This window comes from Pseudophryne corroboree, chromosome 6 (assembly GCF_028390025.1).
Source record: "Pseudophryne corroboree isolate aPseCor3 chromosome 6, aPseCor3.hap2, whole genome shotgun sequence".
NCBI classification, from domain to species: Eukaryota; Metazoa; Chordata; class Amphibia; order Anura; family Myobatrachidae; genus Pseudophryne; species Pseudophryne corroboree.
Genome location: NC_086449.1, coordinates 842,328,035 through 842,342,422, shown reverse-complemented (window position 1 = coordinate 842,342,422; position 14,388 = coordinate 842,328,035). Strand labels below are relative to the sequence as shown.

The window sequence follows — 14,388 nt, the reverse complement described above, 5'->3', positions numbered from 1 at the left end:
GAGTTTGGAGATCCAGAATAGCGGCCAGACAGAGTAGTGGGTGGTCTGGACCTCATAGTGCGGATATACATGGAGACCCCTCTCCTACTAGATGCTGACAACACATGAATGACGGGGTATATAATGAGCCCAGCCATTTCTTTACTCCAAAGTAACGCGGTCCCAACCGCGACAGGACAGGCGTGTGTGCGAGCACAGGGTAACATGGTGCCGGCGCTGGGAAGTGACCTAAAGGGTCGCAGTACATCCTGGTATTGTGGCTTATTATCATGGCGCGAGTTACCTAAGCTCCGCGCCCATCTTATCCCTTCCAATAAAGCTGCGGGGCGAAACCAAACATGCAACACACATGACCAGAACGCCGGTGACCAGTCAGGGAGGGGGTCCGATGTCCCCAGATGTACTACATGTAACACACATGACCAGAACGCCGGTGACCAGTCAGGGAGGATGCCCTATGTCCCCAGATGTACTATATGTAACACACATGACCAGAACGCCAGTGACCAGTCAGGGAGGACGCCCTATGTCCCCAGATGTACTACATGTAACACACATGACCAGAACGCCAGTGACCAGTCAGGGAGGACGCCCTATGTCCCCAGATGTACTACATGTAACACACATGACCAGAACGCCAGTGACCAGTCAGGGAGGACGCCCTATGTCCCCAGATGTACTACATGTAACACACATGACCAGAACGCCGGTGACCAGTCAGGGAGGACGCCCTATGTCCCCAGATGTACTACATGTAACACACATGACCAGAACGCCGGTGACCAGTCAGGGAGGGGGTCCGATGTCCCCAGATGTACTACATGTAACACACATGACCAGAACGCCGGTGACCAGTCAGGGAAGGGGCCCTATGTCCCCAGATGTACTATATGTAACACACATGACCAGAACGCCAGTGACCAGTCAGGGAGGGGGCCCTATGTCCCCAGATGTACTACATGTAACACACATGACCAGAACGCCGGTGACCAGTCAGGGAGGACGCCCTATGTCCCCAGATGTACTACATGTAACACACATGACCAGAACGCCGGTGACCAGTCAGGGAGGATGCCCTATGTCCCCAGATGTACTATATGTAACACACATGACCAGAACGCCAGTGACCAGTCAGGGAGGACGCCCTATGTCCCCAGATGTACTACATGTAACACACATGACCAGAACGCCGGTGACCAGTCAGTGAGGGGGCCCGATGTCCCCAGATGTACTACATGTAACACACATGACCAGAACGCCGGTGACCAGTCAGGGAGGACGCCCTATGTCCCCAGATGTACTACATGTAACACACATGACCAGAACGCCGGTGACCAGTCAGGGAGGACGCCCTATGTCCCCAGATGTACTACATGTAACACACATGACCAGAACGCCAGTGACCAGTCAGGGAGGGGGTCCTATGTCCCCAGATGTACTACATGTAACACACATGACCAGAACGCCAGTGACCAGTCAGGGAGGGGCCCGATGTCCCCAGATGTACTACATGTAACACACATGACCAGAACGCCAGTGACCAGTCAGGGAGGGGCCCGATGTCCCCAGATGTACTACATGTAACACACATGACCAGAACGCCAGTGACCAGTCAGGGAGGACGCCCTATGTCCCCAGATGTACTACATGTAACACACATGACCAGAACGCCAGTGACCAGTCAGGGAGGACTCCCTATGTCCCCAGATGTACTACATGTAACACACATGACCAGAACGCCAGTGACCAGTCAGGGAGGGGGCCCGATGTCCCCAGATGTACTAAATGTAACACACATGACCAGAATGCCGGTGACCAGTCAGGGAGGGGGCCCGATGTCCCCAGATGTACTACATGTAACACACATGACCAGAACGCCAGTCACCAGTCAGGGAGTGGGCCCTATGTCCCCAGATGTACTACATGTAACACACATGACCAGAACGCCAGTGACCAGTCAGGGAGGACGCCCGATGTCCCCAGATGTACTACATGTAACACACATGACCAGAACGCCGGTGACCAGTCAGGGAGGGGCCCGATGTCCCCAGATGTACTACATGTAAGTAACACACGTGACCAGAACGCCAGTCACCAGTCAGGGAGGACGCCCTATGTCCCCAGATGTACTACATGTAACACACATGACCAGAACGCCAGTGACCAGTTAGGGAGGACGCCCTATGTCCCCAGATGTACTACATGTAACACACATGACCAGAACGCCAGTGACCAGTCAGGGAGGACGCCCTATGTCCCCAGATGTACTACATGTAACACACATGACCAGAACGCCAGTGACCAGTCAGAGAGGGGCCCGATGTCCCCAGATGTACTACATGTAACACACATGACCAGAACGCCAGTCACCAGTCAGTGAGGGGGCCCGATGTCCCCAGATGTACTACATGTAACACACATGACCAGAACGCCAGTGACCAGTCAGGGAGGACGCCCTATGTCCCCAGATGTACTACATGTAACACACATGACCAGAACGCCAGTGACCAGTCAGGGAGGGGCCCGATGTCCCCAGATGTACTACATGTAACACACATGACCAGAACGCCAGTGACCAGTCTGGGAGGACGCCCGATGTCCCCAGATGTACTACATGTAACACACATGACCAGAACGCCAGTGACCAGTCAGGGAGGACGCCCTATGTCCCCAGATGTACTACATGTAACACACATGACCAGAACGCCAGTGACCAGTCAGGGAGGACGCCCTATGTCCCCAGATGTACTACATGTAACACACATGACCAGAACGCCGGTGACCAGTCAGGGAGGACGCCCGATGTCCTCAGATGTACTACATGTAACACACGTCACCAGAACGCCGGTGACCAGTCAGGGAGGGGCCCGATGTCCCCAGATGTACTACATGTAACACACATGACCAGAACGCCAGTGACCAGTCAGGGAGGGGCCCGATGTCCCCAGATGTACTACATGTAACACACATGACCAGAACGCCAGTGACCAGTCAGGGAGGACGCCCGATGTCCCCAGATGTACTACATGTAACACACATGACCAGAACGCCAGTGACCAGTCAGGGAGGACGCCCTATGTCCCCAGATATATATCATGTAATTCACATGTGCAGAACGCCGGTGACCAGTCAGGGAGGACGCCCTATGTCCCCAGATGTACTACATGTAACACACATGACCAGAACGCCGGTGACCAGTCAGTGAGGGGGCCCGATGTCCCCAGATGTACTACATGTAACACACATGAGCAGAACGCCGGTGACCAGTCAGGGAGGACGCCCTATGTCCCCAGATGTACTACATGTAACACACATGACCAGAACGCCAGTGACCAGTCAGGGAGGGGGTCCTATGTCCCCAGATGCACTACATGTAACACACATGACCAGAACGCCAGTGACCAGTCAGGGAGGGGCCCGATGTCCCCAGATATACTACATGTAACACACATGACCAGAACGCCAGTGACCAGTCAGGGAGGGGGTCCTATGTCCCCAGATGTACTACATGTAACACACATGACCAGAACGCCAGTGACCAGTCAGGGAGGGGGTCCTATGTCCCCAGATGTACTACATGTAACACACATGACCAGAACGCCAGTGACCAGTCAGGGAGGGGGTCCTATGTCCCCAGATGTACTACATGTAACACACATGACCAGAACGCCAGTGACCAGTCAGGGAGGGGGCCCGATGTCCCCAGATGTACTACATGTAACACACATGACCAGAACGCCGGTGACCAGTCAGGGAGGGGGCCCGATGTCCCCAGATGTACTACATGTAACACACATGACCAGAACGCCGGTGACCAGTCAGGGAGGACGCCCGATGTCCCCAGATGTACTACATGTAACACACATGACCAGAACGCCAGTGACCAGTCAGGGAGGGGGCCCGATGTCCCCAGATGTACTACATGTAACACACATGACCAGAACGCCGGTGACCAGTCAGGGAGGGGGCCCGATGTCCCCAGATGTACTATATGTAACACACACGACCAGAACGCCAGTGACCAGTCAGGGAGGCCGCCGGTGTCCCCAGATGTACTACATGTAACACACGTGACCAGAACGCCGGTGACCAGTAAGGGAGGACGCCCGATGTCCCCAGATGTACTACATGTAACACACATGACCAGAACGCCAGTGACCAGTCAAGGAGGGGCCCGATGTCCCCAGATGTACTACATGTAACACACATGACTAGAACGCCGGTGACCAGTCAAGGAGGACGCCCGATGTCCCCAGATGTACTACATGTAACACACATGACCAGAACGCCGGTGACCAGTCAAGGAGGACGCCCGATGTCCTCAGATGTACTACATGTAACACACATGACCAGAACGCCAGTGACCAGTCAGGGAGGGGCCCGATGTCCCCAGATGTACTACATGTAACACACATGACCAGAACGCCAGTGACCAGTCAGGGAGGGGCCCGATGTCCCCAGATGTACTACATGTAACACACATGACCAGAACGCCAGTCACCAGTCAGGGAGGACGCCCTATGTCCCCAGATGTACTACATGTAACACACATGACCAGAACGCCAGTGACCAGTCAGGGAGGACTCCCTATGTCCCCAGATGTACTACATGTAACACACATGACCAGAACGCCAGTGACCAGTCAGGGAGGACGCCCTATGTCCCCAGATGTACTACATGTAACACACATGACCAGAACGCCGGTGACCAGTCAGGGAGGACGCCCTATGTCCCCAGATGTACTACATGTAACACACATGACCAGAACGCCGGTGACCAGTCAGTGAGGGGGCCCGATGTCCCCAGATGTACTACATGTAACACACATGAGCAGAACGCCGGTGACCAGTCAGGGAGGACGCCCTATGTCCCCAGATGTACTACATGTAACACACATGACCAGAACGCCAGTGACCAGTCAGGGAGGGGGTCCTATGTCCCCAGATGTACTACATGTAACACACATGACCAGAACGCCAGTGACCAGTCAGGGAGGGGCCCGATGTCCCCAGATGTACTACATGTAACACACATGAGCAGAACGCCAGTGACCAGTCAGGGAGGACGCCCTATGTCCCCAGATGTACTACATGTAACACACATGACCAGAACGCCAGTGACCAGTCAGGGAGGGGGTCCTATGTCCCCAGATGTACTACATGTAACACACATGACCAGAACGCCAGTGACCAGTCAGGGAGGGGCCCGATGTCCCCAGATGTACTACATGTAACACACATGACCAGAACGCCAGTGACCAGTCAGGGAGGGGCCCGATGTCCCCAGATGTACTACATGTAACACACATGACCAGAACGCCAGTGACCAGTCAGGGAGGACGCCCTATGTCCCCAGATGTACTACATGTAACACACATGACCAGAACGCCAGTGACCAGTCAGGGAGGGGGTCCTATGTCCCCAGATGTACTACATGTAACACACATGACCAGAACGCCGGTGACCAGTCAGGGAGGACGCCCGATGTCCCCAGATGTACTACATGTAACACACATGACCAGAACGCCAGTGACCAGTCAGGGAGGGGGCCCGATGTCCCCAGATGTACTACATGTAACACACATGACCAGAATGCCGGTGACCAGTCAGGGAGGGGGCCCGATGTCCCCAGATGTACTACATGTAACACACATGACCAGAACGCCAGTCACCAGTCAGGGAGGACGCCCGATGTCCCCAGATGAACTACATGTAACACACGTGACCAGAACGCCGGTGACCAGTCAGGGAGGGGGCCCGATGTCCTCAGATGTACTACATGTAACACACATGACCAGAACGCCAGTGACCAGTCAGGGAGGACGCCCGATGTCCCCAGATGTACTACATGTAACACACATGACCAGAACGCCAGTGACCAGTCAGGGAGGGGCCCGATGTCCCCAGATGTACTACATGTGACACACATGACCAGAACGCCGGTGACCAGTCAGGGAGGACGCCCTATGTCCCCAGATGTACTACATGTAACACACATGACCAGAACGCCGGTGACCAGTCAAGGAGGGGGCCCGATGTCCCCAGATGTACTACATGTAACACACATGACCAGAACGCCGGTGACCAGTCAAGGAGGACGCCCGATGTCCCCAGATGTACTACATGTAACACACATGAACAGAACGCCGGTGACCAGTCAGGGAGGGGCCCGATATCCCCAGATGTACTACATGTAACACACATGACCAGAACGCCAGTGACCAGTCAGGGAGGGGGCCCGATGTCCCCAGATGTACTACATGTAACACACATGACCAGAATGCCGGTGACCAGTCAGGGAGGACGCCCGATGTCCCCAGATGTACTACATGTAACACACATGACCAGAAAGCCAGTCACCAGTCAGGGAGGGGCCCGATATCCCCAGATGTACTACATGTAACACACAAGACCAGAACGCCAGTGACCAGTCAGGGAGGGGGCCCGATGTCCTCAGATGTACTACATGTAACACACATGACCAGAATGCCAGTGACCAGTCAGGGAGGGGGCCCGATGTCCTCAGATGTACTACATGTAACACACATGACCAGAACGCCAGTGACCAGTCAGGGAGGGGCCCGATGTCCCCAGATGTACTACATGTAACACACATGACCAGAACGCCAGTGACCAGTCAGGGAGGGGGCCCGATGTCCCCAGATGTACTACATGTAACACACATGACCTGAACACCAGTCAGGGAGGACGCCCTATGTCCCCAGATGTACTACATGTAACACACATGACCAGAACGCCGGTGACCAGTCAGGGAGGACGCCCTATGTCCCCAGATGTACTACATGTAACACACATGACCAGAACGCCGGTGACCAGTCAGGGAGGGGCCCGATGTCCCCAGATGTACTACATGTAACACACATGACCAGAACGCCGGTGACCAGTCAGTGAGGGGGCCCTATGTCCCCAGATGTACTACATGTAACACACATGACCAGAACGCCAGTGACCAGTCAGGGAGGGGGTCCTATGTCCCCAGATGTACTACATGTAACACACATGACCAGAACACCAGTCAGGGAGGACGCTCTATGTCCCCAGATGTACTACATGTAACACACATGATCAGAACGCCGGTGACCAGTCAGGGAGGACGCCCTATGTCCCCAGATGTACTACATGTAACACACATGACCAGAACGCCAGTGACCAGTCAGGGAGGGGGTCCTATGTCCCCAGATGTACTACATGTAACACACATAACCAGAACGCCAGTGACCAGTCAGGGAGGGGGCCCGATGTCCCCAGATGTACTACATGTAACACACATGACCAGAACGCCAGTGACCAGTCAGGGAGGGGGCCCGATGTCCCCAGATGTACTACATGTAACACACATGACCAGAACGCCAGTGACCAGTCAGGGAGGGGCCCGATGTCCCCAGATGTACTACATGTAACACACATGACCAGAACGCCAGTGACCAGTCAGGGAGGACGCCCGATGTCCCCAGATGTACTACATGTAACACACATGATCAGAACGCCGGTGACCAGTCAGGGAGGACGCCCTATGTCCCCAGATGTACTACATGTAACACACATGAGCAGAACGCCGGTGACCAGTCAGGGAGGACGCCCTATGTCCCCAGATGTACTACATGTAACACACATGATCAGAACGCCAGTGACCAGTCAGGGAGGGGCCCGATGTCCCCAGATGTACTACATGTAACACACATGACCAGAACGCCAGTGACCAGTCAGGGAGGGGCCCGATGTCCCCAGATGTACTACATGTAACACACATGACCAGAACGCCAGTGACCAGTCAGGGAGGACGCCGGATGTCCTCAGATGTACTACATGTAACACACATGACCAGAACGCCAGTGACCAGTCAGGGAGGACGCCCTATGTCCCCAGATATACTACATGTAACACACATGACCAGAACGCCAGTGACCAGTCAGGGAGGGGGTCCTATGTCCCCAGATGTACTACATGTAACACACATGACCAGAACGCCAGTGACCAGTCAGGGAGGGGGCCCGATGTCCCCAGATGTACTACATGTAACACACATGACCAGAACGCCAGTCACCAGTCAGGGAGGACGCCCGATGTCCCCAGATATACTACATGTAACACACATGACCAGAACGCCAGTGACCAGTCAGGGAGGGGGTCCTATGTCCCCAGATGTACTACATGTAACACACATGACCAGAACGCCAGTGACCAGTCAGGGAGGGGCCCGATGTCCCCAGATGTACTACATGTAACACACATGACCAGAACGCCAGTGACCAGTCAGGGAGGACGCCCGATGTCCTCAGATGTACTACATGTAACACACATGACCAGAACGCCAGTGACCAGTCAGGGAGGACGCCCTATGTCCCCAGATATACTACATGTAACACACATGACCAGAACGCCAGTGACCAGTCAGGGAGGGGGTCCTATGTCCCCAGATGTACTACATGTAACACACATGACCAGAACGCCGGTGACCAGTCAGGGAGGACGCCCGATGTCCCCAGATATACTACATGTAACTCACATGACCAGAACGCCAGTGACCAGTCAGGGAGGGGGTCCTATGTCCCCAGATGTACTACATGTAACACACATGACCAGAACGCCGGTGACCAGTCAGGGAGGGGGCCCGATGTCCCCAGATGTACTACATGTAACACACATGACCAGAACGCCGGTGACCAGTCAGGGAGGGGGCCCGATGTCCCCAGATGTACTACATGTAACACACATGACCAGAACGCCGGTGACCAGTCAGGGAGGACGCCCGATGTCCCCAGATGTACTACATATAACACACATGACCAGAACGCCGGTGACCAGTCAGGGAGGATGCCCTATGTACCCAGATGTACTACATGTAACACACATGACCAGAACGCCAGTGACCAGTCAGGGAGGACGCCCGATGTCCCCAGATGTACTACATGTAACACACATGACCAGAACGCCTGTCACCAGTCAGGGAGGGGGTCCTATGTCCCCAGATGTACTACATGTAACACACATGACCAGAACGCCAGTGACCAGTCAGGGAGGGGGTCCTATGTCCCCAGATGTACTACATGTAACACACATGACCAGAACGCCAGTGACCAGTCAGGGAGGGGGCCCGATGTCCCCAGATGTACTACATGTAACACACATGACCAGAACGCCAGTCACCAGTCAGGGAGGGGGTCCTATGTCCCCAGATGTACTACATGTAACACACATGACCAGAACGCCGGTGACCAGTCAGGGAGGGGGCCCGATGTCCCCAGATGTACTACATGTAACACACATGACCAGAACGCCGGTGACCAGTCAGTGAGGGGGCCCGATGTCCCCAGATGTACTACATGTAACACACATGACCAGAACGCCAGTGACCAGTCAGGGAGGGGGCCCGATGTCCCCAGATGTACTACATGTAACACACATGAGCAGAACGCCGGTGACCAGTCAGGGAGGACGCCCTATGTCCCCAGATGTACTACATGTAACACACATGACCAGAACGCCAGTGACCAGTCAGGGAGGGGGCCCGATGTACCCAGATGTACTACATGTAACACACATGACCAGAACGCCGGTGACCAGTCAGGGAGGGGGCCCGATGTCCCCAGATGTACTATATGTAACACACATGACCAGAACGCCAGTGACCAGTCAGGGAGGCCGCCGGTGTCCCCAGATGTACTACATGTAACACACGTGACCAGAACGCCGGTGACCAGTCAGGGAGGGGGTCCGATGTCCCCAGATGTAGTACATGTAACACACATGACCAGAACGCATGTGACCAGTCAAGGAGGACGCCCTATGTCCCCAGATGTACTACATGTAACACACATGACCAGAACGCCGGTGACCAGTCAAGGAGGACGCCCGATGTCCCCAGATGTACTACATGTAACACACATGACCAGAACGCCGGTGACCAGTCAAGGAGGACGCCCGATGTCCTCAGGTGTACTACATGTAACACACATGACCAGAACGCCAGTCACCAGTCAGGGAGGACGCCCGATGTCCCCAGATGTACTACATGTAACACACATGACCAGAACGCCGGTGACCAGTCAAGGAGGACGCCCGATGTCCCCAGATGTACTACATGTAACACACATGACCAGAACGCCGGTGACCAGTCAAGGAGGACGTCCGATGTCCTCAGATGTACTACATGTAACACACATGACCAGAACGCCAGTCACCAGTCAGGGAGGACGCCCGATGTCCCCAGATGTACTACATGTAACACACATGACCAGAACGCCAGTCAGGGAGGACGCCCTATGTCCCCAGATGTACTACATGTAACACACATGACCAGAACGCCAGTGACCAGTCAGGGAGGGGGTCCGATGTCCCCAGATGTACTACATGTAACACACATGACCAGAACGCCAGTGACCAGTCAGGGAGGGGGTCCGATGTCCCCAGATGTACTACATGTAACACACATGACCAGAACGCCGGTGACCAGTCAGGGAGGACGCCCGATGTCCTCAGATGTACTACATGTAACACACATGACCAGAACGCCAGTGACCAGTCATGGAGGACGCCCGATGTCCCCAGATGTACTACATGTAACACACATGACCAGAACGCCAGTGACCAGTCAGGGAGGACGCCCTATGTCCCCAGATGTACTACATGTAACACACATGACCAGAACGCCAGTCAGGGAGGACGCCCTATGTCCCCAGATGTACTACATGTAACACACATGACCAGAACGCCAGTGACCAGTCAGGGAGGACGCCCGATGTCCTCAGATGTACTACATGTAACACACATGACCAGAACACCAGTGACCAGTCAGGGAGGACGCCCGATGTCCCCAGATGTACTACATGTAACACACATGACCAGAACGCCAGTGACCAGTCAGGGAGGACGCCCGATGTCCCCAGATGTACTACATGTAACACACATGACCAGAACGCCAGTCACCAGTCAGGGAGGGGCCCGATGTCCTCCTGGAGAGTGGGAGTATGCTCCAGAAAAGCTGTATGCCCACAACTGGCATCTCTGGAACAGGGGTATGAAGTGAGTGGAACCTGGTAAATATGGACATAGTGGAGCAGGTTCCCGCTCTGGAAAGTTGCTTGTCTAGAGCACACGCTGCCCAAGGAGCACTCACCGCATGAGTAGAGCTAGCGCTCATGGAATCTGGCACCAGCTTATCAGCAAGAACATATGGTGACGGAGATCTTCTGTGCGGTAGAGTGTATGGAGGCCAGCATCATACACCATCAATAGCTTTCAGTCTGGTGCGCAGCCGAAGTACAGACGAGGTCAATCCACAAGGTCGGCACCACATACAGGAGATGTAGAAGATTGCTGGAACTAGGGGAACCTCCCGAACCACACTCAGTATGGAAGATCAAGAGAGGCTACTGGCAAGACAAGGCTGTTGATCCAGACACCTTCCTGGCCCAAGCAGTGGTTAGCATGACTGAGACGTTCCCAGTGAGGAATCTCCACTGCAAGGTTCACACGGGACTTCCAGAGGGAAGACCAGATCTAAATCCAGTAGATCTGATGCGTAGGCTGAGTGTAGACCAGATCCTGCACGTCAGAGATCAGGGCAAACCTTTTCTGGACAAGATGGACATTGTTGCATTGTTGGCAGGAATAACTGCAGCCTTGGCCAATCAAGCAATAGAGACATCTCCCAAATGCCTTTCTCTAACGTCCTAGTGGATGCTGGGGACTCCGTCAGGACCATGGGGAATAGCGGCTCCGCAGGAGACAGGGCACAAAAGCAAGCTTTTAGGATCACATGGTGTGTACTGGCTCCTCCCCCTATGACCCTCCTCCAAGCCTCAGTTAGGTTTTTGTGCCCGGCCGAGAAGGGTGCAATCTAGGTGGCTCTCTTAAAGAGTTACTTAGAAAAAGTTTTTAGGTTCTTTATTTTCAGTGAGTCCTGCTGGCAACAGGCTCACTGCATCGAGGGACTTAGGGGAGAGATTTTCAACTCACCTGCGTGCAGGATGGATTGGATTCTTAGGCTACTGGACATAGCTCCAGAGGGAGTCGGAACACAGGGCTCGCCCTGGGGTTCGTCCCGGAGCCGCGCCGCCGACCCCCCTTGCAGACGCTGAAGATGAAGAGGTCCGGAACCAGGCGGCAGAAGACTCTCAGTCTTCATCAGGTAGCGCACAGCACTGCAGCTGTGCGCCATTGTTGTCAGCACACTTCACACAGCGGTCACGGAGGGTGCAGGGCGCTGGGGGGGGGCGCCCTGGGCAGCAATGTATAATACCTGTATGGCGAAAAATACATCACATATAGCCCTTGAGGCTATATGGATGTATTTAACCCCTGCCAGATATCTAAAACTCCGGAGAAGAAGCCCGCCGAAAAGGGGGCGGGGCCTATTCTCCTCAGCACACAGCGCCATTTTCCCTCACAGAAAGGCTGGTGGGAAGGCTCCCATGCTCTCCCCTGCACTGCACTACAGAAACAGGGTTAAAACAGAGAGGGGGGGCACTGATTTGGCGATATGTATATATATTAAAATGCTATAAGGGAGGAACACTTATATAAAGGTTGTCCCTGGATAATTATAGCGTTTTGGTGTGTGCTGGCAAACTCTCCCTCTGTCTCCCCAAAGGGCTAGTGGGTCCTGTCCTCTATCAGAGCATTCCCTATGTGTGTGCTGTATGTCGGTACGTGTGTGTCGACATGTATGAGAAAAATATTGGTGAGGAGGCGGAGCAAATTGCCTGTATGGTGATGTCACTCTCTAGGGAGTCGACACCGGAATGGATGGCTTATTTATGGAAATTACGTGACAATGTCAACACGCTGCAAGCCGGTTGACGACATGAGAGGGCCGGCGAACAAATTAGTATCTGTCCAGGCGTCTCAAACACCGTCAGGGGCTGTAAAATGCCCATTTACCTCAGTCGGTCGACACAGACCCAGACACGGACACTGATTTCAGTGTCGACGGTGAAGAAACAAACGTATTTTCTTTTAGGGCCACACGTTAAGGGCAATGAAGGAGGTGTTACATATTTCTGATACTCCAAGTACCACAAAAAAGGGTATTATGTGTGAGGTGAAAAAACTACCTGTAGTTTTTCCTGAATCAGATAAATTAAATGAAGTGTGTGATGATGCGTGGGTTTCCCCCGATAGAAAATTATTGGCGGTATACCCTTTCCCGCCTGAAGTTAAGGCGCGGTGGGAAACACCCCTCAGGGTGGATAAGGCGCTCACATGCTTATCAGAACAAGTAGCGGTACCATCTACGGATAGGGCCGTACTTAAGGAGCCAGCTGATAGGAGGCTGAAAAATATCCTAAAAAGTATACACACACATGCTGGTGTTATACTGCGACCAGCGATCGCCTCAGCCTGGATGTGCAGAGCTGGGGTGGCTTGGTCGGATTCCCTGACTAAAAATATTGATACCTTTGACAGGGACAGTATTTTATTGACTATAGAGCATTTAAAGGATGCATTTCTATATATGCGAGATGCGCAGAGGGATATTTGCACTCTGGCATCAAGAGTAAATGCGATGTCCATATCTGCAAGAAGATGTTTATGGACACGACAGTGGTCAGGTGATGCAGATTCCAAACGGCACAAAGATGTATTGCCGTATAAAGGGGAGGAGTTATTTGGGGTCGGTCCATGGGACCTGGTGGCCAGGGCAACTGCTGGAAAATCCACCGTTTTTTACCCTAAGTCACATCTCTGCAGAAAAAGACACCGTCTTTTCAGCCTCAGTCCTTTCGTCCCTATAAGAGTCATATCTGCCCAGGGATAGAGGAAAGGGAAGAAGACTGCAGCAGGCAGCCCATTCCCAGGAACAGAAGCCTTCCACCGCTTCTACCAAGTTCTCAGCATGACGCTGGGACCGTACAGGACCCCTGGATCCTACAAGTAGTATCCAAGGGGTACAGATTGGAATGTCGAGAGGTTTCCCCCCTCGCAGGTTCCTGTAGTCTGCTGTACCAATGTCTCCCTCCGACAGGGAGGCAGTATTGAAAACAATTCACAAGCTGTATTCCCAGCAGGTGATAATAAAATTACCCCTCCGACAACAAGGAAAGGGGTATTACTCCACACTATATGGTGGTACTGAAGGCTAGGTGAGACCTATTCTAAATCTGAAAAATTTGAACACTTACAAGGGTTCAAATCCAGATGGAGTCACTCAGAGCAGTGATAGCAAAGAACAAGGGGACTAGATGGTGTCCCGGGACATCAGGGATGCTTACCTCCATGTCCCAAAATTTGCCTTTCTCACCAAGGGTACCTCAGGTTCGTGGTACAGAACTGTCACTATCAGTTTCAAGACGATGCCGTTGGATTGTCCAAGGCACCCCGGGTCCTTACCAAGGTAATGACCGAAAGGAGGATTCGTCTTCAAAGA

At 53.6% G+C, this 14,388-nt stretch overlaps 1 protein-coding gene across 2 annotated transcripts in view; it reads left to right on the top strand.

Annotated features, from left to right (window-relative positions):
- The window catches only part of DERA (deoxyribose-phosphate aldolase), a 339,267-nt gene that overhangs the window by 121,728 nt on the left and 203,151 nt on the right, over positions 1 to 14,388 (top strand). The gene's annotated exons all lie outside the window — the stretch shown is intronic.